The sequence below is a fragment of the Dermochelys coriacea genome, chromosome 4 (assembly GCF_009764565.3).
Source record: "Dermochelys coriacea isolate rDerCor1 chromosome 4, rDerCor1.pri.v4, whole genome shotgun sequence".
NCBI lineage: Eukaryota > Metazoa > Chordata > Testudines > Dermochelyidae > Dermochelys > Dermochelys coriacea.
Genome location: NC_050071.1, coordinates 131,742,498 through 131,767,514, shown reverse-complemented (window position 1 = coordinate 131,767,514; position 25,017 = coordinate 131,742,498). Strand labels below are relative to the sequence as shown.

Genomic DNA, 25,017 nt, shown 5'->3' with positions numbered 1-25,017 from the left:
GGGCTGGGAGTGACTGGAAGACAAGCAGCAGAGCCTCATTGGGTACTGTCCTCTCATGTTTAATACGGCTCTGTTGCTGCCTGCCTCCTTGCCCCATCCTTATTGTGAGTGAAATAGTAGTCGGCCAATAAATCAACCAATGAGGCTATTTTAATGACAGGTTTCAGAGTAGCAGCCATGTTAGTCTGTATCGGTAAAAAGAACAGGAGTACTTGTGGCACCTTAGGGACTAACAAATTTATTTGAGGATAAGTTTCATGGACTACAGCCCACTTCATCGGCTGCATAGACTGGAACGTATAGTAAGAAGATATATACACACACACACGCACACACACACAGAACATGAAAAGGTGGAGTAAGAGGCTAATTAATTAAGATGAGCTATTTTCAGCAGGAGAAAAAAACTTTTGTAGTGATAATCAAGATGGCCCATTTAGACAGTTGACAAGAAGGTGTGAGGATATTTAACATGGGGAAATAGATTCAATATGTGTAATGACCCAGCCACTCCCAGTCTCTATTCAAACCCAAGTTAATGGTATCTAGTTTGCATATTAATTGAAGCTCAGCAGTTTCCCATTGGAGTCTGTTTTTGAAGCTTTTCTGTTGCAAAATTGCCACCTTTAAGTCTGTTACTGAGTGGCCAGAGAGGTTGAAGTGTTCTTCTACCGGTTTTTGAATGTTATGATTCCTGATGTCAGATTTGTGTCCATTTATTCTTTTGCATAGAGACTGTCTGGTTTGGACAATGTACATGGCAGAGGGGCATTGCTGGCACTGATGGCATATATCACATTGGTAGATGTGCAGGTGAATGAGCCCCTGATGGTGTGCCTAATGTGATTAGGTCCTATGATGGTGTCACTTGAATAAATATGTGGACAGAGTTGGCATCGGGCTTTATTGCAAGGATAGGTTCCTGGGTTAGTGTTTTTGTTGTGTGGTGTATGGTTGCTGGAGAGTTGCTTCAGGTTGGGGGGCTGTCTGTAAGCGAGGACTGGTCTGTCTCCCAACAGCTGTGAGAGTGAGGGATAATTTTTCAGGATAGGTTGTAGATCTTTGATGATGCTCTGGAGAGGTTTTAGTTGGGGGCTGAAGGTGATGGCTAGTGGCGTTCTGTTATTTTCTTTGTTGGGCCTGTCCTGTAGTAGGTGACTTTTGGGTACTCTTCTGGCTCTGTCAGTCTGTTTCTTCACTTCAGCAGGTGAGTGTTGTAGCTGTAAGAACGCTTGATAGAGATCTTGTAGGTGTCTGAGGGATTGGAGCAAATGCGGCTGTATCTTAGAGTTTGGCTGTAGACAATGGATCGTATGGTGTGTCCTGGATGAAAGCTGGAGGCATGCAGGTAAGTATAGCGATCAGTAGGTTTCCGGTATAGGGTGGTGTTTATGTGACCATCGCTTATTAGCACTGTAGTGTCCAGGAAGTGGATCTGTTGTGTGGATTGGTCCAGGCTGAGGTTGATGGTGGGATGGAAATTGTTGAAATCATGGTGGAATTCCTCAAGGGCTTCTTTTCCATGGGTCCAGATCATGAAGATGTCATCAATGTAGTGCATGTAGAGTAGGCGCGTTAGGGGACGAGAGCTAAGGAAGCGTTGTTTTAAGTCAGCCATAAAAATGTTGGCATACTGTGGGGCCATGTGGGTACCCATAGCAGTGCCGCTGACTTGAAGGTATATATTGTCCCCAAATGTGAAATAGTTGTGGGTATATATGTATGTTAAAGGCCAAAATATCAATCAGTCAATACTTTGTGAAGGGTTAGAAAGTCCAGGAGAGTCCTAAAGACAGAAACCAAGAATTCCCACTCACTTTTAGGTTTATGGAGATTTATTGGAAAAATTCCAAGGATCACAGGGAGACTTGTGTAGACCATCTTCAGAAACAAAGAGCAGTTCAATAACATCAGCTTCAACAAATGTTTTGGAGCTTCTGTCTGAGGCATGTTTATATCCACTTGAGTTCATTCTGTTGCTTCCTTTCATTCAGCTCAGTTGAACTGATTTCTTGTACTTCCTGAGTCTAGAATCTAAGTATTTTTTACAGAAAGTTAAAAACTGTCCAACATTTTGAGTTTTTCTAGTGTTCCGGAGCAGTGATCAACTTCACATTGAAGAGTAAGGGTGGGCTTGTGTGGCGCTGTGGGTTCTAGTCCTGGCTCTGCTACAGATTGTGTGTGCATGCTTGGGAGGTTAGTCTCTGTGTTTCAATTCTGCACCTGTAAAATGGGGTAATAATACCCCCTTTGTCTGTCTTGGCTGTTTAGACCATATGCTCTTTGTGGCATCTCCTAACACGGTGGGGTCCTACTCAAGCTTAGAGGGTGGGACCTCTAAGCACTATTGTAATGTAAATATTAATTAAATGCAAAAAAATTAGAACAGTGGTTTTCAAATTTTTTAGGCTGCGTACCCCTTTCCAAATAATGTAATCTACCGCATACCCCCAACTGAGATAGGGTCATAATATGCCTATGAAAACAGAAAAAGAAAGTCTGTGAGGGCTAACACAATGCACAAACCCTCTGAGTGTGTTGTCCCAGATACAATTATTATTTGTTGTAGCAGTATAACAAACAATTTTATTATATATACTTTTGCCTTGGATAAAAATAGTCTCTGAAACAAGTTTCTAGTTGTTGTAAACATTACATTGGAAATTTTCAACCTCATTTTATTGTAATTAATTAAAATGAATGAAGCCTCCATGCTGGTCTCAATCACTCAGAACTGATATAACCCGTGATAGCTTGTTCGTGACTAAGCATTTTAAAATGCCAATCATATTTTTGTTGATGATAAAAAGATACAGAAAAGGAGGCAAAGAAAAGTTCAGTATCCACACATTTCTACAGCTGACCTGGGTAATACAAAAATATATTATTGGCATTTTTAAATTCTTGGTGACTAACATATAGTACTTACTGATGTTAGTTAAAAATAGTAATAATAAAATGCTTACCAATCGGTGTGATGGATATCCCTGCTTTTTATCACACATATCACTGATGACAGGGAAAATTGGAGAGAGCTTCAATTGCAAGTCATTTTTGGCGTTTAATCTCTGACACTACTTGGTCTTGATCGCCATAAGGGCAGAGAATCCAGTCTCACAAAGGTACGTTGTGGAGAAGAGCATCAGAAACTTGACAGCTCATTTTGACAGGTCTGGGTAATCTTCCATTCTTTGCTCCCAAATATCTGCCAAAGGTTTGCATGCCAATTCTGATTTAAAACAGAACCGTTAGAACAAAGATCTAAAAATTTCTCCTGCTCATGGACTGACAGATGAGGGATTGAGAGATATTCAGGCACCTCAAATGGATTGCGTATCCAGGCATTTGCATTGTCCATTTTGGGAAAATATTTTCCAAGTTGTTGGCTAAGTTGTTACTAGTGCTCCATAATGTCAACTTTTACACTCTCATGGAACTGCATATTGTCATTTGTTGCAAGAAATTCTTGCAATGTTGGAAAGCAACAATCACATCTCTCTTTAAGCAGCTATCCCAAAAATGCAGGGTGCATTAGTATCATCAAATGGTCACTTCCCATTTCATTACACAGGGTAGCAAAAATTCTTGAATTTAGAGGCCAAGCCTTAACGAGGTTAACCATTTTGACTGCATCAGACAGCAATGACGTTAAGGCTTCAGGAATTTTTTAGGAAGCAAAGGGCTTCTCTGTGGATGCTGCAGGACTCCTGTTGCTACGGCTTGATGCAAACCACAACTCCACTGTTTTCCTGTCATTGATTTCGCCCCATCAGTACAAATCCCTACACAGCGGGGCCAATCAGTTCTATCCTTACTCATGAAGTTATCAAGCAAGTACAAAAATCTCTTCTCCTGTTTTTCAGGTAGGCAGAGGACAAAAGAGAAAACCTTCACGTATGGTACTTCTGTACATACAACGAACATAAACGAAAAAATTAGCTAGGCTAGCTAAATCCATGGACTCGTCTAGTTGGAGAGAATAATAGTCACTGTTTCTAACACAATTCACAAACTAAGAGAATATTTTTGGCCATATTGCCAATGCAGCGCAACACAGTGTTAGAGAGGGGTATGGTATCAAGTTTTTTTCCTTGCTTGTTCACTGAGCATGCACTTCACCAAGTCTTTTGCAGCAGGCATTATTAAATCCTTTGCAACAGCATGTGGTTTCCCCGATTTAGCCACTTTGTAATTCACAAGGTTAGAAGCTTGTCATGCATTCACGTTTTCCATGCAAGAATTCAATTGCAGAATTACTTTACTGCTTTTTAGCTCTTCCAGTTTGTAATTAAAAAACTTGTTTTTCCATTGATTGTGTTTAGTCTGTAGATGCTGGCGAAGAAGGGATGGTTTAAGACTGACAAAACTTCGCAGCATAGGACACACTGTGGCTGAGGATATCCAACATCCTCAGTTTTCAGAGTAGCAGCCGTGTTAGTCTGTATTCGCAAAAAAGAAAAGGAGTACTTGTGGCACCTTAGAGACTAACAAATTTATTTGAGCATAAGCTTTCGTGAGCTACAGCTCACTTCATCGGATGCCAATGAAGTGAGCTGTAGCTCACGAAAGCTTATGCTCAAATAAATTTGTTAGTCTCTAAGGTGCCACAAGTCTTTTTACCATTATCCCTGATCAGAGCCACAGAACCCTTATGAAAAAACCTTATAGAATTTAATAGACAAGGCTAACTTTTCTGTAGGTCTTTTGCTAATAGAGTGACTTTCCTTCTCTAGAATTCAGTGGGATGGTTCAAAAACCCACAGAAAAAAATTCACACACTCTTCAATTCTGTAGGCTTTACTACAGGACTCTACTCGGTTCTTTCCTATTAATTCTACAGCACTTTTCCATAAGGGAATAAAACAGAGTTGCTCAAAAAGGAAGATTAGTTGGCGTTTGAAATAGTTGCAGCAGTTTTTATTTTGTCAGTGTGACTGAGCCGGTCATGTGCTGCCAATATTATAAAGCTTCCACAAAAATTCCTAGCCTTTGCCCATTATAGGGTGGATTTTAATGCAGATAGGAAGAGCAAAGGACTGGAAAACCCATTTTATTTCGGATGCAAACCAAAACCATTTTCTTGTAACCAATCTGCACTTAACTGTATATATTTTTACTTCAACCCTAAAAGAGAGATGGTGGGCCAGATCTTCAGCTGATGTAAATCAGTGTAACACAACTGAAATCAATGGAGTAACATCGATCTGCCCGGCAGCGGGGCAATCATCCTTCCCTTTCCTTCCATTTAGTGCTGGAATTTTAACAAGAGGCTTTCCAATAGCCCCTCCAGCCCTTTGCTGGGTTAAACCAAACCTCTGGGGAATTTCCCTTTTGGATGCAGATTCAAATTTTGCAGCCCTCACTCAGCTATAGAACAGACCAAACCAAAACCTGGGATCCAAACACCATGTGGCCTTGTGAATGTTCAAAGCTGGAACTTTGCTGGCTGAGCTTCTCTCTAATACAGAGTTCATACCCACCTCAAGGTGAGGATGAGGAGCCAGAGCCATCTCCCATTAAATTGGATGGAAAAAGTCCCTTTGATTTTAATGGGACTTGACTTAGGCTCAAGCAGAGCACATATTTTTAAAAACATTTTCTGCATATTAGGGAAAACATCTATCATCTTTCATACTTTGTCACTGTCTCCATATCTAAGGAGAAGTTATAGCTGGTGCTGCACATAGCTTCTTGCCAATATATCAGCCAGTAGCAGATATGTAGTGTTGTAGCTGATGGGCATTCTTGGTTCTGGGTCCTGGAAATCTCATGCAAATACTCCCCTGTAGGCTTTCCACAACAGGACCTATACTGGGCATGGCCAAGGGATGAAAGGGTGAGGTCTGCGTAGTCACGGACACCGACAAGTATGCACAGCTCCCCACATGGCAGATTATTGCTAGATTGTGAAGAGGGATGAGCAGAGCTGTGCATGAGGCTACTTGCAGCCTGAATGCAAGATCACATCCATACTGGCCCCCCAGGGAAGGATACATGTTGCATGCACATAGATAATATAGAGACAAGGTGGGTGAGGTAATATCTTTTTTTGGACCAACTTCAGAGAAACTTTCAAGCTATACAGAGCTCGACTGTGAAATCCTTAACAAACATCACACCCACCACTCTCCCTCCAGTGCAGAGAGAACAGCTATACAAGGAGTACTTGTGGCACCTGAGAGACTTGTTAGTGGTTGTAACCAGTCTCTAAGGTGCTACAAGTACTCCTTTTCTTTTTGCGAATACAGACTAACACGGCTGCTACTCTCAAACTTTTCACAGCTATACAGTCTCTGAAATCTAAACACCAGATAGTGATCAAACCAGCAAACAAAGGGGGCACCATCATAGCCCTCAAGTATGATGACTATGTTAATGAGGACAGCCAACTACTCTGGCACCACCTACTATAAAGAACTCACAGAAGACTCCACAGTACAATTTACCCAGGAATTTAAGGATATCACATCCTTCACCAAACAACTCTAAGAGAAACTCTACAAACTCATCCCCTATGTACCCACCCCAGGGACCTTCTACATGCTTCCCAAAATAAACAAACAAGGGAACCCAGGTAGATGCAACATATCTGGCCACGACATTCTTACTGCAGGAATATTGAGACTCACAGAAGACATCCTCAAACTGCGCACCATGCAAAGGACAAGCTAATTCCAGGACACAACTGACTTCTTCCCCAAACTTTGCAACATTAACAACTTCTCTCAGAACACCATCTTTGCCACTATGGATGTCACCTCTCTATACACAAACATCCCTCGCAATGATGGCTTAGCTGCCTGGCTCAAATATTTACAAGACAAGGGACAACTCTCAGTTATCTATCCCAAACGCATCGCCAAACTCAACCATTTCATCCTCACCCACAATTTTACATTCGACAACACACACTATGTCCAAGCTGTGGGAACAGCCCTGGGTACTGGGATGGCTCCCCAATATGGCAATCTCTTCCTGGGCCACTTTCAAGAAGAATTTCTGGACAAATGCACCATGAAACCAGTGATATACCTGAGATGTATTGATATTTTCATCCTCTGGACAGACAACTTAAACTCCCTCATAGATTTCCCCCACAACTTGAACAACCACTACCCATCCATTGAACTCTTCTGGAACACTACCACCCAGCATCAACTTCCTGGATACCACAATCAGTTTCAACAATGGAACCCTACAGACAACCACATACAGGAAACCCACGGATCACCACACCTACTTTCATAGATCCTGTAACCAGCCCAAACGCACCAAGAAATCTGTTCTCTACAGTCATGCAATCAGATATCACAGAATATGATCTGAGGAGAAAAACTGGTATACACCTTAACACACTCAAAACCGCCTTCATCAAACAAGGATACTCCACTAGAGAAATAGATCACATCATGGAAAAGGACACTCAAATGCCCAAGAGAACCTGCTTCAATATAAAAATAAAACCCCCTTTGACTACACACCCGTAGTTTTCACCTACCACCCACACTAGAATCCATATGGGGTATCATCAAACAACTACAACCCATACTCGATGGGGATCCCATCCTGAAAGAAATTTTTCCTGAATCTCCTCTTCTGGTCTTCAAAACAACCCATTAGCCTCTCCACACTCATCATCAGAAGCAAGCTCCCCACAGATCTAGCCTCTGTTTGCCAGAAGCTGGGAATGCGTGACAGGGGATAGATCACTTGATGATTAACTGTTCTGTTCATTCTGAAGCACCTGGCATTGGCCATTGTCGGAAGACAGGATACTGGGCTAGATGGACCACTGAACTGACCCAGTATAGCTGTGCTTATGTTCTATTCTTGTAACACACCAACTCAAAGCGGAAGCAGACCCTGCCAGAACAGATGCAAAACCTGCAGACATATCTCTATTGCTACAATGATCAACACCCACCACAACATACCTTTTACAGATCCATGGGTTCTACACAGTCTTATCACAACATGTGGTGTACCTCATGCAGTGCACTAAATGTCCCAATAGCAACTATGTTGGTGTAACCAGATAATCATTCCGCTCTTTCTTGATGAACTTACACAGGAAAATGACAAAAGACAAAAACACCATTATCACCTGTGGGTGAACACTTTTCACAAAACGATCACTCTCTGTCTGACCTATCAGTCCTCATCCTTAATGGAAACCTGCACAACACATTCAAAAGATGAGCCTGGGAGCTTAAATTCATAACTTTGCTAGACACTAAATAGAATGAGCTGAATAGAGACACTGGATTTATGGCTTATTACAACAATCTGTAATCCTCTAACAACTCCGCACCCCCACCCCCAGGCATAGGCGCCGACTTCTCCTCTGTCCCATGGGTGCTCGACCTGCCCCCCCAACCCCCCGGCCCCCCTCCGTCTGCTTCTGCACCAACCTCACCCTGCCACAATTACACCCACTTTCCCCAAGTCCTCGCCCCTGCCCTGCCTCTTTACCACCTCCTCCCCCTCCCTCCCGGAAAATCCTAAGTGCTGCCAAAAAGCTGTTAGGTGGCGGGTGGGAAGCATTGGGAGTGGGAGGAGCGGGGATGCCACACTTGGGAAAGGAGGAGGAGGGTGGGTGGGGGGCGCTTGGCTGCTGGTGGGTGCGAAGCGCCTGCTAATTTTTCCCTGTGGGTGCTCCAGCCCCTCAGCACCCACGGAGTCAGCGTCTATGCCCCTGGGTGCTTTCCCCCTACTTCCTTTCCTACCTATGACTGGAGGGGTATTAACAAGCCACTTCACCTTGAACAGTCCCTTGAAATATGTGTTAACTACTTATGCTAAACTACCTGTTCAACCTTATATTTCGCAGTGACACTGTTAGTTTCTGAGACCTGAAGAAGAGCTCTGTGTAAGCTCCAAAGCTCGTCTCTCTCACCAACAGAAGTTGGTCCAATAGAAGATGATATTACCTCACCTACCTTGTCTCTCTTTGTAATTAAACAGATTCAGATTTGAAGACTGTGACTTGGATGAATCCTAGAAACCCACCAACACATTCTTGATAGTCAGGATTGCAGAAGGTTGCAACAATCCAGTCCTCAAGGCATCCTTTATATAACTAAACTATTGCCTCTGAAACTGTTCACTTCATAATAGCAGCACTATAAAATGCTCTTTCCAGGGGTGCGATGGCTCCTGGTTCTGGACCTTAGTTCTGCATGAACCTCACTACTTTGGGAGAATAATAAAGGCTCATTGGACTGTGACATTTAGACAGCAGTGTGACAACCAACAAAATGTTAAGGAAAACTAGACCTAAGAAAGCAAGCACCATGGGTGTCCCCACTTTAAAAGCAAACAGCCTTACACATTTGCTGTTCTCTTACACCATGTCTACACTACAAAAATAAGTCAACCTAACTTACGTTGGCATACAGCAGCCACAATAATTAAATCACTTGTGCATGTCTACACTTTGCTCCTTGTATCTACGGTGCACATTCTCATCAAGAGCACTTGTATCAATTGTGCTGTCAGTGTGGGGCATTGTGGGACGGCTCCTGAAAGCCTGTAACAGTCGACATAAGCAACACAGTGTTTACACTGACATTGCTTCAACCTAACCACATTGGCCTTGAATCTTTGCCACTTGTGGAGGTGAAGTTATCATGTTGGCTTAGCAGGGCAGCTGTATCAGCCAGAGTGAAATTTAAGTGTAGACACTTCCATAGTTAGGTTGACATAAGCTACCTTGAATCAACCAAACTCTGGAGTGTAGACCAGACCTTTCAAATGCTCTGTTAGAGGAATCTGAGGCATCTGTTTTCCTTCCCTCCTTGCTTTCATTTGGAATTGTCACTGTAAAATCTATTTCTAATCCCAAACCCTATCTAGTTTAAAAAAAAAATTAAACATCTTGTGTTTTAAACACAGTAACTGCTGGGTGCAGGATATATGAGTGCAGTAGTAGATAGGTCAAGTGAGGAAAAGGAAAGAAGAGGTCACTTGTCCAAAGAAGGAGAAGAGAAAGGGGGAAAAAAGGAACCTTTTTGCTGTACACCAAGCTTTCATTCAAACCCATCCCCAGAACTTCTGGGGGAGGGATATCTCTAAAGTAACAGCAGAAATGGACCCAAATCAAAGACCTGAATCTGAACACACTAGCCCTCGGGGGAAATAAAGACCCAGATTGGAACTGTGTGACTGACCCTATTTCTCTGTAATGGTCTGAACCTGCTCTGTTCCAGCACCCCTGGCTCAGTCTTCTCTTGAGTGCTCCTCTCCTCTGGAGCCTCCTGTCTCCCTTTGGAGTTCCCTCTAATTAAGCTTAGGTAACCTTCATTAGGCCCAGGTGCTTGTTTACTAATCAGTCACCTGGGGCAGTCAGTGAGCCTAGATGGTGCCTTAATAAGGCAGTCATGGGTACCTTGGGCCCTAGCTCTCCATAAAGAGCAGCTGCCCCAGGACAGAGCTTCAGATACTCAGCACCTCTGAAAATCCTAAACCCCTCAGGTCTACACTGCAAACTTATATCGGTATAACTGCATTGCTCAGGGATGCCAAATATCCACACCCCTGAGCAACACAGTTAAACCAACCTAACCCTGGTGTAGACAGCTTTATGTCAACGGGAGGGCTTCTCCTGCAACACAGCTATCGCCTCTCATGGAGGTGGATTAACTATGCTGATGGGAGATGCTCTCCCATCAGCATAGTAGCATCTTCACTGAAGCGCTACAGCGGCACAGCTGCGCAAGTGCAGCATTGCCCATCTGTAAAAGGGAATAAAAATACCTACCTACGGGGCACGGTGAGGATTAATAGAAGGTTGTAAAGTGTTTTGTGGTTTAAAAGTACTTTGTTATTAATCAACCATATTTCTGTAGGAGGGTCCTTTGGTGCCCTCAGCAATAGTCTTTAAAAGCTTCTTTGGGTTAGGAGGTAACAGAAATGAATTCTCACTGAATCCTGCCTTGTATGTTTGCTTTGTGACTAACACTGGTGAACCCTTTGAAGACTGGGAGATAAGTATTCTCCTAAACATTGTCCCAGTTAGCATTTGTTTGGGTGGCTGCCTGGAAAAGGGCAGGATTTTTCTAACATGTAAGGGCTGATTTTAAGAATTAATGTTAGAGATTACCTTCTTTTCCCCAAAGGGCTAAGGCAGCCACTTAGATCAGGTCTCAGCTCAGACTAGGGCAGCAGTTTTTCCTTTCTAACCCTTTTAAAATGACCAAATCTTGGCTGTCAGCTTCGTGTATGAATAATTCAATTTCTATGCAAGGCTCTTGGATACAGCAAAGAAAAAAAGAGAGAGGAAAAAAAAAAGGATGTGTTGTTCTGTTACAAGGTGCAGGTCACAGGGTATTGCATTTGGCATTGAAGTAAATAAGCTGCTAATGGCCTTATCCCTGATTGTGGCTTTATGCAAGAGTAGATCTTGCTAAAGCTTTGTTGGAAAGCTGATACATTTAACAGAGGCAAGTGGGCTATAAAGCAACACAGAGGCTTATTCCTAATACTTGGCTGTAGACTCAGATAAGGGGAAATTTAGCTCTCCTTTTTCTAGAACACAGACAATATCTAGGCAGTACAGCTGAAAGGAAGATGAGTTTGCAAATAGTCTCTCCAGCTCCTTTTTTAGTCCTTTGCTAACTTAAGTCCAGACCAAAACCATCTAGGCTGATGAAGAAGACACTGTGATGCTGGGTTTTTTTATAGGAAGAATCTTTCTATTACAGACTGGGGGCCTGATCCTGCTCTCATTGATGGGGCTTTTGCCACTGTTTGCAATTGGGGCATATCATTTTCTATTAATGAAATGATGGCCTTTCTATGAGTTTGGACTGTACAGAAGGAAAAAGCTGGGCAGTACAAGACGCACATTTCTGGGGACAAGTCCGGGCCTGGGAATTTGCTGGTGTTGCCCTGTGATGCAATTCATGAGTGGTTAGCTATTACACTCTTACAAATTTAGCTAGGAGTGATTTTGCATGTTAGAGGCTGTGTGGGAGTAGGACCAGAAGTGGTTGCTCTCCCAGTGAAGCAGTATAAAAGGCACCTCAAGTTGAAGATTGAGGGGACACAACTGTCCATCTGTCCAGATTGTACCCTGGAGAACCCCACAGAGCAAAGGGAAGTTACAGAGGCTTGCCGGCTGTCATAAGTGCTCTTTGAGGTCATTTACAACAAGTACATTTAAAGCAGCCTATGGGCTGCTCCAGTTTATGCCAAAGGACTGAACCATCACACAGTCAGTCCAGGACTGGGGAGCATGAAGGTGGCTTATAGTCACCTTTGAGCAGCACCCTCGTTCCCTTGAGTTGTTCTGTACTTTTCACAGTCATAGCTAAGGATCTGGGCCAATCTGGGTTTTTAAACAGCGATGGTCATTTAGAGTATTTCTTGCATCATACTTCATGATTTCCAGTAATATCCTCCCACTAGCAAGCAAAAGCAGCATTACTATAATGAGATCATAAGCAATTGATCTGGCTAAATCACTTTCATGTAAATTTCATCCTTTCTTTCCAAACCCTTCACTGCAGCACTAAAAGTCTGTGCAACAGAGAATTGCCCTTAAGCAAAGATAGGAAAATAATACAGGTTTTTGCATTTCCCATCACTACACCAACTAGTGGTAACACTTTAAGGGCCTGATCCTGAAATCCATGCATGTCCCAAAACGGTAATTAAGTTTTGGAGTGTATAAAGAATGCAAGTTTAACCCCTAAACTAAGATTCACACATATATATTTAATTTAGTTTTAATATATGTAAATAGATTTGGCATAACTTAAAACAGCACAATCTTTGCAGCATGATCTTTGTATGTTTGTATTATAACAATTATGCAGTGCTTAATTACTGATGTACCTTTGAAATAGGCATTTACTGCATCAACTATATCCTAGAAAATAGGCTTGTTTCTTTAAACTATACTTTATTGATTTCCCTTTTATGCCATGAGTCTATTATAAATTTGTAGGCTCATTTACAAAACAAATTTTAAATCACATAATCAAATATAATCTATACCAACACAATTCAGTGCTGCTAAAAACCACTCTTTTTCCAATATGCCCTGCCAAAAAAACCTCCCCACATAACCCATCCCCTCTAGGATTGTAAATTGCCAGTAGACAAGGAAAGCCATGACCCCTGCCCTAAGGATCTTAGAGACTATCTTGGACATAAAATTACAGACACACAATGCACTAGGGCCTGCTTTTCAGAGGTGCTGAGCTCAGCCCCTCTGAAGATCTGGTCCCAAGTCTCTTGCAATTAGATGATTCAGTCATCTGAGAGGTAGAGATTTCCCCCCACAAATCTCTTGGTGAATTATTGTTGAAAGGCTTCTTCACAAAGAAGCATGTTCTGAGAAAGAGACTGAATGAAGCAAAGTTGTTTGTGGGATGCACAAGGAGATGGGAGTTGCAAGCACAGCACACTCCTCCTAGTGCCTGATAAGTCAATGTACTGAGAGCTACACTTAACGGACAAAGAAAAGGAGTACTTGTGGCACCTTAGAGACTAACAAATTTATTAGAGCATAAGCTTTCGTGAGCAACAGTTCACTTCATCGGATGCATTCCGATTAACGGACAGTGAGAGTGGGAGCAACAGTAAGAGGAAACAAAGAAAATAACAGAACGCCACTAACCGTCACCTTCAGCCCCCAACTAAAACCTCTCCAGCGCATCTATAGGATCTATAACCTATCTTGAAGGACGACCCATCACTCTCACAGATCTTGGGAGACAGGCCAGTCCTTGCTTACAGACAGTCTCCCAACCTGAAGCAAATACTCAGCAGCAACCACACACCACACAACAAAAACATTAACCCAGGAACCTATCCTTGCAACAAAGCCCATTGCCAACTGTGTCCACATATCTATTCAGGGTACACCATCATAGGGTCTAATCACATCAGCCACACTATCAGAGGCTCGTTCACCTGCACATCTACCAATGTGATATATGCCATCATGTGCCAGCAATGCCCCTCTGCCATGTACATTGGCCAAACCAGACAATCTCTAGGTAAAAGAATAAATGGACACAAATCAGACATCAAGAATTATACCATTCAAAAACCAGTCGGAAAACACTTCAGTCTCTCTGGTCACTCAATTACAGACCTAACAGTGGCAATTCTTCAACAAAAAAAACTTCAAAATCAGACTCCAAAAGACTGCTGAATTGGAATTAATTTGCAAACTGGATACTATTAAATTAGGCTTGAATAAAGACTGGGAGTGGATGTATCATTACACAAAGTAAAACTATTTTCCCATGTTTATTTCCCCCCCCCCCCCACTGTTCCTCACACGTTCTTGTCAACTGCTGGAAATGGCCCACCTTGATTATCACTACAAAAAGTTTTTTTTCTCTCCTGCTTGTAATAGCTCACCTTACCTGATCACTCTCGTTACAGTGTGTATGGTAACACCCATTGTTTCATGTTCTCTGTGTATATAAAATCCCCCTACTGTATTTTCCACTGAATGCATCCGATGAAGTGAGCTGTAGCTCACAAAAGCTTATGCTCAAATAAATTTGTTAGTCTCTAAGGTGCCACAAGTACTCCTGTTCTTTTTGCGGATATAGACTAACACGGCTGCTACTATGAAACCTGTCAGTAGGAGAAAGAGGTCAGTTTAAATATCTACATTGTTAATGATGTCACTGCTGATCATTTTAGCAGAAACAGCCAGCTACTGTTTTTATCCCACAGCCCCCAAACTGCCTCCCAACCCTCCCCAGATGCCAAAAGCCCACCCAGCAGGTATTAGCATTTCAACATTTATGGTTCCTTTCTGTAAATCAGATATGTGTGAGTGTGGACACTTGACCTGACGTCAGAGAAAGCTTGGTGCAGGTTTGGTTCCAAAAATGGGTGTGTGTTGTGTCTGTCCTCATTCAGCAATCTCTTATTTTGTGCTGACCAGTCATCTTTTCACTTTGTGAACTAAATTGTAAAAGACAGACTCTCTCAACCTCCCAATCCCACAGGGCTTGGTTCTCAAAATATGTCCTGCTCTGGGTCCTCAGGAACAGCTCTGTGCCCCAATGGTGACCCATGAATCATTGCATACAAAACAAACAGCAGAATTTATCAAGACCATTTATCAGGAGACAAGGTGGGTGAGGTGATATCTTTTATTGGACCAGCTTCTGTTGGTGAGAGAGACCAGCTTTCGAGCTTACACAGAGATCTTCTCCAGCTTTTCACTGCCCTCTTCCCTCCACACCTCCCCAAACTTTCCAAAGGAAATGGAGTCAGGATTATGTGCAAGAGAAATTACATGGTGAAAAGCTAGGACATTGTTTTGCCTGCAGCAAGGCAAATAGACCAGCTGTGTAGTCTCCACCACAACAAGGAGAACTGTCTATGCGTGGCACCCCACTCATGGTGCTCTCTGAAAATGGGCTTGGGAGAACAGGATAGTCACAGGTTAGCTAAGGCCACTTCCCTCAGCCATCTTTTTGACTGTTCATGACTTGCTGGCTTCCAGTCGCTTCTTCAAGAATGCCTAAGCCAAAAAAAAAAAAAAAAGTGGTGCAGTCAGCTGAGAGAGGCGTGTCCTGCTTTAAGGGAGATCAAGGCTGCTTAAATTAGACCCACTCAAGTACAGCTCTCCCTCCAGGGATATGTCTACACAGCAAAGAAAAACCCTCAGCTGGCCCATGCCAGCTGACTCAGGCTTGCAGGGCTCAGGCTGGTGAGCTGTTTCATTGCTGTGTAGACTTCTACACAACAATCAAACAGGCCTGATCCTGAGCTGTGGGTTTTTCTTTGTTGTAGACATACCCTAGGTTCTAGCTAGTTACGTGGTAAGCAGTCTCCTTATTTTGAAATTTAATCAAAAGGAGCGATGAGGTGTTATCACCCGCCCTTCCATTACATGGGCCACATAGCAGGGAGGGATCAGTATTTTAATGGCATGGGCACCGGCAGAGGGGATGGGATATGTCTTTTGTGGGGACACCCTAAGAAATCATCTTGGCTTGAACTTGACTTAAAGGCCTTTTTAAAGAAGCATCTTCTGCAGGATGGCAGGGTTCCCTGGAGTTTGCTATCGGAAATGCATCACAGGCAGGTGTGAAGGCAAGATCTCTGCTGCCCCTGAAGAATTTATGGTCTAAGCAGGTGAAATACAAGTGGGGATGGGGAGAGACACAGCAGAAAAGCAAGGAAACAGAGCAGTTTTATTTATTTATTTTTAATTATGTGATTTCTGTTTGAATGTGAAGAGCTCAGTGATGCCCCATCAGCACATTCCTGCTCTCGGGGTGGCCTGGCGATGCACTGCTCCAGGAGCAGCTGCTCTGGGAGGGATTGTGTTTCAGGGAGTCCTAGTCTCTGCCAGAATTCCCAGCATTCAATGGGAGTGTGTGGATCTGGGTTAGTGCCATGCCCTCCCCTCTCTGTACCCAGCCAATTTTGCAGATTGTGTGGAAGAGTGGGGCTATAGGACTGACAAAACATAACGGGGCCAATTCACACTGGCTAGTGGCCACTTTGCAGTGACTTTTCTGGGATGCATCCGATGAAGTGAGCTGTAGCTCACGAAAGCTTATGCTCTAATAAATTTGTTAGTCTCTAAGGTGCCACAAGTACTCCTTTTCTTTTCTCTGGGACAAAGTCTGTAAGCACCCACTGCCTTTGTGAATACCAGCCTGGAGCCTTTAGTCGTTGTTTTCTGCTGATTCCCCTTTTACCTTACCTGAATCTTTACTTTAAAATATCACAGCATCATTCGACACACAGTGTGACTCACATTATTTGTAGGGCTGTCAAGCGATTAAAAAAATTAATTGTGATTAATCACACTGTTAAACAATAATAGAATACCATTTATTTAAGTATTTTTGGATGGTTTCTACATTTTCAAATCTATTGATTTCAGTTACAACACAGAATACAAAGTGTACAGTGCTCACTTTATTTTTTATTACAAATATTTGCAGTGTAAAAAACAAAAGAAATAGTATATTTGTATTTGTATTCTTTGTTGTAATAGAAATCAATAGATTTGAAAATGTAGAAAAACATCCAAAAATATTTAATACATTTCTGTTGGTATTCTATTGTTTAACAGCCCGATTAATCACAATTAATTTTTTTAATTGCAGTTAATTTTTTTGAGTTAATTGCGTGAGTTAACTGTGATTAATCAACAGCCCTAATTATTTGTATTTGCTTTAATCTTTTCCCTGATTCATTCCTTTACAAAGCTCATAAAAACATAAGAATGGCCATACTGAGTCAGACCAGTGGTCCATCTAGCTCAGTATCCTGTCTTCCGACAGTGGCCAATGCCAGGTGTCCCAGAGGGAATGAAAAGAAAGGGAATCATCAAGTGATCCATCCCCTGTCGCTCATACCCAGATTCTGGCAGAGAGGCTAGGGACACTTCAGAGTTTGTTTTTGCATCTTGGCCCATAGCCATTGATGAGTCCATCCTCCATGAACTTATCTAGTTCTTTTTTGAACCATGTTATAGTCTGGGCCTTCACAACATCCTCTGGCAAAAATTTCCACAGGTTGACTGTGCATTGCGTGAAGAAATACTTCCTTTTGTTTGCTTTAAACCTGCTGCCTATTAATTTATTTGGTGGCCCCTAGTTCTTGTTTACGAGGAGTAAATAACACTTCCTTATTTACTTTCTCCACACCAGTCATGATTTTATAGATGTCGATCATATCCCCCCTTAGTTGTCTCTTTTCCAACCTGAAAAGTTCCAGTCTTATTAATCGCTCCTCATATAGAAGATCTTCCATATCCCTAATAATTTTTAATGCTCTTTTCTGTATCTTTTCCAATTCAAATATATCTCTTTTGAGATGGGGCAGCCAGATCTGCACACAGTATTCAAGATGTGGGCATACCATGGATTTATATGAGGCAATATAATATTATCTGTCTTATTATTGATCCCTTTCCTAATGATTCCCAAAATTGTGTTCGCTTTTTTGACTGCCTCTGCCCATGGCGTGGATGTTTTCAGAGAACTATCCACAATGACTGACTCCAAGATCTCTTTCTTGAGTGGTTACAACTAATTTAGACCCCATCATTTTATATGTATAGTTGGGATTATGTTTCCACTATGCATTACTTTGCATTTATCAACATTGAATTTCATCTGCCATTTTATTGCCAAGTCACCCAGTTCTGTGAAATCCTTTTGTAACTCTTCACAGTCTGCTTTGGACTTAATTATCTTGCTGAGTTTTATATCACCTGGAAAAAGGGGTAAACAGTGAGGTGGCAAAATTTGCAGATCATTTATGAATATGTTGAACAGTACTGGTCCCAGTACAGACCCCTAAGGGACACCACTATTTACTCTCTCCATTCTGAAAACTGGCCATTTATTCCTACCCTTTGTGACAAAGTTTCTCCTCTATCTCGGTGGGTCCTGCACTTATTGACGGATTTGCTCGCCTCAGAGATTCACAGCAGCCCTCAGTTTGGCAACTTTTGCTAGTGGCTCAAACCTGCCATTCACTCAGCTAACCTCATCACTAGCCAGCCTGGGGGAAAAAAAAAGGAGAACAATTCCCACAGTCTCTGCTGGTCCACCTAATGGGTCGGGGAACAGGCCAGGGACCTTCTCCTCTGGTGGGACCCATAGTCCAGGTCACCTCCTCTTGTCTCAAATAGGGAGTTGAGGGAGATAGGGGGAACCCAGGCCCACCCTCTACTCCAGGTTCCAGCCCAGGGCCCTGTAGATTGCAACTGTCTACAGTGTCTCTTGTAACAGCTGCATGACAGCTTCAACTCGCTGGACTACTTCCCCAGGGCCTCCTCCCAACACCTTCTTTATCCTCACCACAGGACCTTCCTCCTAATGTCTGGTAATGCTTGTACTTCGCAGTCCTCCTGCAGTACACCTTCTCACTCTCAGCTTCTTACACCTCTTGCTCCCAGCTTCTCACACACGCCTCACTAATTGAAGTGGGGTTCTTTTTAAAACCAGGTGCCCTGATTAGCCTGCCTTAATTGGTTCCAGCAACTTCCTGATTGTTCCGAAACAGCCCATGATCTTACTCAGTGAAAAGGGACCTGCTTAATCTGGGGCTAATATATCTACCTTCTATCATTCTCCTGTAGTCAGGTTCCCTTTGTTTGACCCTTTGACTGCATTCCTGTCCCTGTTATTTCATTAGTTGTCCCCCAGAATCATTCCGCCCGCCCACTTCCTGGATCTCAATAGGATCACTGTCCTGTAGCCATCTGGTCTGACCCTGTCACACCTTTGTTTCCTATCTTTGAACCAGTTAGTGAACCATAAGTGGACCTTCCCTCTTATCCTATGACAGCTTACTTTGCTTAAGAGGCTTTGGTGTGGGACCTTGTCAAAGGCTTTCTGAAAATCTGAGTACACTATATCCACTGGATCCCCCTTGTCCACATGCTTTTTGATCCCCTGAAAGAATTCTAGTAGATTGGTAAGGCATGATTTCCCTTTACAAAAACCATGTTGACTCTTCCCCAACAAATCATGTTCATCTATGTGTCTGATAATTCTGTTCTTTACTATAGTTTCAACCAATTTGCCTGGTACTGAAGTCAGACTTACCAGCCTGTAATTGCCAGGATCACCTCTGGAACCTTTTTAAAACATTGGCATCACATTAGCTATCCTCCAGTCATCTGGTACAGAAGCTGATTTAAATGATAGGTTATATACCACAGTTAGTAGCTCCACGTTCCACACCTGTTAGGTTTATACTGTAAGCCCTTTGGGGCAGTCGCTGCCTTTTTTTTAAATCTGTGCAAAGCCCTGTGCAAATTGATGGCATTCTGAAAACATTCTTCGTCCTAATAATAATGATCACAAGCCCATTGGCACCCTTATTGGCAGCCTCAGCAAGGAATCCTGGCACTGAAACAGTTCAGCTGCTACTAAGTACTATAAGAAGCATATGCTGCCCAACAAATATGTTGAGAAGGCCAAAATATTTCAGCAATTCAAAAGTGTATCCAGGCCCTTATTGAAGCAGAAGTTCTTAGTCTTGGCTGCTTTGTGCTAATGATATGGAAACATCAGCTATTCATGAAAAAAGGCTTGCTGCGTTTGTCTTGTTTGTTCTACAGTGATCCAAGGATGTGCCCCACCATCCAAATATCTAGAGGCTCTGATGACATGGTAACCAAAACAGCAAAGCTTGACAGGTTTGTGGTGTCAGCAGCACTGTGCTGTGTGTTTGTAACATTAGGGCCAGATCTTGCAAACCCATGTGAGTAAAATTACTCGCTCTAATAGACTCATTGATGTCACAGGGAGCTGTTTATGAGTCTGGTCCAATTCCCACTGGAGTGGGTTTCTCCATTGACTTCAGTGGATACTAGATTGGGTATGTTAGTAACTTTGTGCACGTGTGTTTGGAGGACCAGGACCTTAGTCGGGGAGCCAGCAATGTCTAGTGGCTTAGAGTTTAGCATGTGGAATGAGGCTGTCCTGAATTCTAATCCCAGCTCTGATGCTGACTCCCAGACTATGGGGTTGCAGTAGGGTGGTTTGTTTCTCTAAAGGCTAGTGGCCAGCCAGTCCTGTTTGATTTCCAGACCCAGCTGGGAAAGGGACGGGGATGTCTATAAATGGCCGAGAGAGCTCAGTTGGAAGAAGAAAAGCTGTAGGAGGGAGGTGGGTCCTGTGGCTTGTCCTGGAGCAGTGTGGAACAAAAGGTCTCTGGGTCCCTGCAGCCCAATGCTGATTGGGGGAATAGCTTTATTTTGAGTTGCTTGTGATGTTTTTGTTTAAAGGGCCTGACCGAGAGTTGGGTGTGGGACAAGCCAATATCCTTCAAGGGTGTGTATTATTAACAATTTAGGAACTGCACAATGGATCAGACTTCTGGTCCCTTTAGTCCAGTATCCTGAGCCAGTGGCTGCTATCATCTGCTTCAGAGGAAGGTGCATGAAATGTCATAATGGGCAGTTTCTTCTTCTCCCTGGTCAGTTAATGATTGACCTGACTCACAAAGGTTTATTTAAAAATCCTATCTATGTAACTGGATATATAAATGTAACATTTTGAATGTTCTTATGCTCTTGATCGCAATGATATCCTACTTCAATGAGTTCCACAGGTTAATTGTTTGTTGTGCAGAAAAGTATTTCCTTGTGTGGGTTTGAAATGTGTTCTTTCAGTTTAATTGAACATTCTCTGGTGCTGCTATTAGGAGAAGGGTGTGTGTGTCTGATTTACTTTCTCTAGACCCTCTGTTAATTCTTACACCCTTATCCTGGCCACTTTATTTGCTTCCTCTCTAAAATAAACAATCCCAGTCACTTCAACCTCTCTTCATGTGGAATTCTTTCCATGTCCCACTAAGTATTTTCATTGCCCTTCTCCTGTCCCCTTCAGTTTTCATGGTATCCTTTTTGAGAGAGAGAGAGAGAGAGAGAGTGGCCAGATGGGAACACAGTGCCCCAGCTCAGAGCGTGCTATTGACTTGTATAATGGCATTGTAATATTATCAGGATTATTCTCTATCCCATTCCTGAAGTACCCTGACGTTTTGCTTTTGTTTTTGCCCATTTGTGCACAATAAGCAGAGCTCTTCACTGAGCTGTGTGCCATCATTCCCAGACCTTTTTGCTAAGTGGTTATAATTAATTTAGACCCCAGTGATATGTCAAAATAATATACTAACTGCCACGTGATTGTGTTCAGTGCTGAGAGCGAACTGATGAGACCTACTGGTCAGTGTGTCACAAGTCCCCACTCTGGGCCCAATTCAGTGAAGCTGTGAGTCTCTTACAGCTCCAGGTAGAGACCCTTGTCTATACCTCAAGCTGTAGCCACTCATACATCTGTCTCTGGAGCTCCCCAATTCAATTTCTAGCTTGGCAGTGAAGATAGTGTACAAGACTTTTAGGCCTTTGTGTTTTGGACAGTTCATTTTCCACCCCAAGGCTAAAAGGTCATACAAAAGCCACATTGGGGGACTCAAAAGAAGGCGATACCAGAGGGCTTTTTTTGCAGGGGGGTGGTGAGCAGTTTTATTTTATTTTTAGAATTGGAATGGTGATACATAAAGGGGATGAGGGCTTTGTGGACAGAGTGGATATTTGGGAAGAATTTGAATGAAGATAGCATGGGAGCCTGGTGCAGCATGGACGAAGGCACAAAGAAAAAGTGGGATAAGAAAACTGCAAGACTGTCATCATTAGGGAAGAGATGGGATGGTGTAAGACACCAGTATAGGGGTGTAGGCAGGAGCAGTATTCAAACACTTGAAGGCAACAATGAGACTCTCAGTCTTGACTTGGCAGGCCAGAGGGGAGCCAGTGGAGGGATTTGAATGGGTGAGTATGGTGACCAGATGTCCCGTTTTTAAAGGGACAGTCCCGTTGTTTGGGACTTTCTTATATAGGCGCCTATTATCTCCCCCACCCCCATCCCATTTTTTCACAGTTGCTATCTGGTCACCCGATGAGTGAGTGACACAATTTGAGAGATGGGCGAGAGGTGTTTTAGTTACTCCATTTTGGATGGGCTAGAGCAGTGGTTCTCAACCTTTTTTTTTTTTAAACCCAGGGGCCCATAAACTTAAATAGACAAGTCTGTGGAACCCCAACCAAAGGCGATGCGTGCGGGGAGGCATGTGCCTCCCCAGATTTCTACCGTCCATTTGGCCCTGCTCCCTGAAGTGCTGATGTAGCGTTGCAGGGCAGAGCAGTGGTGTGTTTCCTTGCCTAGCTGCTGCCTGCTCATGGATTTCAGTGGTTGTGAGGCAACCCCTTGTGCTAGCAGCAGGAGGAGATCTCTCTTCTGCAGCAATGCTGCAATTTTTTGTTGTGCTCCACGCCCCCTCCCTCAACCCAGACAGGCTGCGGTGAGTCTGGGGATGGAAGTAGCACTCCCTCACTGAGCCCTGCCATCCAGCACTGAAGCTGGAGCCCCACCACCCATTTTATAGAGAGGGAGACTGAGGCACAGAGAGGTTAAATGAGTTGCTCCAGGTCACAGAGCAAGTTAGCAGGAGTAGGACTAAGTCTCCTATCCCAGGGCTCAGTCTATTAAACCACAACTGCCTGGATAATACAAACCCACTTGGTACTGTCAGGAAAATCTGAAGTTTGTTACATAACCCCCACAGGGAAGGCACATCAGCCTATTAATTATGCTGTATACTTTAGGTAAACAAAATAGTAAGGCCTTTTCTTCCTCCACAGGAAACTTTCCAAGTATTTGCCATATATAACTGTGTTCCAGAGATTCTGTAAACTCGCTTGCCTCTAAGACCAAGTTAGTTTCTGTTACTGACATAAACTGAGGAAGCAAATATAAATCATCAGATGTTAGAATCTCTGCAGGAAACAAGAGCGTGTGATAGCAACCAGTTTAGGGAGGGAGGGAAATGGATTGGGACAGAAATGAGGAACTTTTATAAATGAGGGGTGTGTTGTGGGGGAAATAATTCATGTGCATGGTTGTTTTTCTGAGCTGTGCAGAAAAACTCTGCCTCTTTTAGCATTATCTTCACTGGACCAGATCCCACTACCACTGATGTCAGTGGAAAGTTTGCTGTTTAGCTTCAATGAGAATAGGACCAGGACCATTGTCTGTGTGTCTCCACTGCCTTAAACAGCTCTGCTGTTTAAGATATTTCAAGGGAGAACAATGAATGTGTTTTCCCAGAATCTTCTCTCTGGGCATATTATCTAATCCCTGCATACAGCACATCTCTGGTGAACGAAATAGCTTCAGTGCTCCCAGTTTCCAGCAGCTCTTTCTGAAACCAGCATAAAACGTCTGAAAAACATTGAGCTCCTCACTCCGTGGTTGCTTTTCTGAAGTCTGCATCATGCTTTGGGTTTTGTTAAATTACACTACAGTAGGCATGATGAATACCCAGCAAATTGTGCTAGTGCAGTGCTTTGCAAATCGAGATAGTGTGCAGTCTCATTCTGTTCTTTTACAAATGCTTTCCTGAGGACAGCTTTGGGAGGGACAATTGAGAGCTGCATGGAGGAGAGTAAATTTTTAATATTTCATCCATGAATTGGACATAAATGTAATTGAGTCCCTTGACAGGGGAACATAACTGGCAAAATGGAAAGGATGATATCAGGTTAATATGGCTCTAAGTTTAGGTTTTGAAACAATGAACTTTGATTAAACCCTAATAACAATGGAAATGTTTACATGAAATTAAGAAAAAGTCCAGTGGAAACATTTTTTTTTAAACCAGTAAACATTCCCCTGCTACGATTTTCAATCCAAACATTGCAGTATCCTGCAAATACAGGGGAAATTGACTAAAACCTGTCTAGAAGAAAGTGGAAATGCTTAGCCTATGTTCAGGGTCTACACTTAAAGAAATGATCAAAGTGAATAAGCAGCACAAATAGCGAAGAGGAAAGGAGATTTTTAAACATTCCCTCACTTTTTAAACTCTAATGTGCTATAAGTAGCTTAAGGATTTGTTTTTACAGCTCTATGACTTTGAACCTGGTAGTGTCTCTTTCAGACACAGAAAACTTGAGGGGCTTTAGAGTTGGAGTCAACAGGGCCATACAGGATTTCTCCTTCCCTGAGCTGAGTGCAGGATTGGGCCCTAATATTGTCAAACCAAAACCAGGTGTAATCTGAATCCCATTTTTGTCCCTTTCCCCTCTAAAGTTTTTTTGGGGAGTAGGGGTGGGGGATGGGGATTTCAGATAAATGGTTCCCATTTTGTCCCATCTCTAAAAATAACTAATAAACCTTCTTTGCTGTTTCATGGTAGATTATTTTAAAATTACATTTACCTTTTCCTTGAGGTTTGTTTTTCTGCCTTGTTTTCATGCTGATGTGTCACTCTTTTTGGTACTTTTCATCGGGAGATGCCTATTAAATGTAATGCAGCCTCAAAGGGACAGTCACAAAAGAGGGGAAACAATTTTGGCCCGAATCTTGTTCCATGTAAATCAATGGCAAAATTGTCACTTAGGTCAATGAGGCAGGATCAGTCCTATACTGTAAACCACAGAGGAAGTCAGTGCATGGTGTATCATAGCCCTAGATCAGAATCTACTAACACTTTCTA

The 25,017-nt window shown here is 42.8% G+C and overlaps 1 protein-coding gene across 15 annotated transcripts in view; it reads left to right on the top strand.

The window, feature by feature from the left end:
* Positions 1-25,017, top strand: part of REEP1 (receptor accessory protein 1) — a 117,412-nt gene that overhangs the window by 12,689 nt on the left and 79,706 nt on the right. The window lies entirely within an intron of this gene.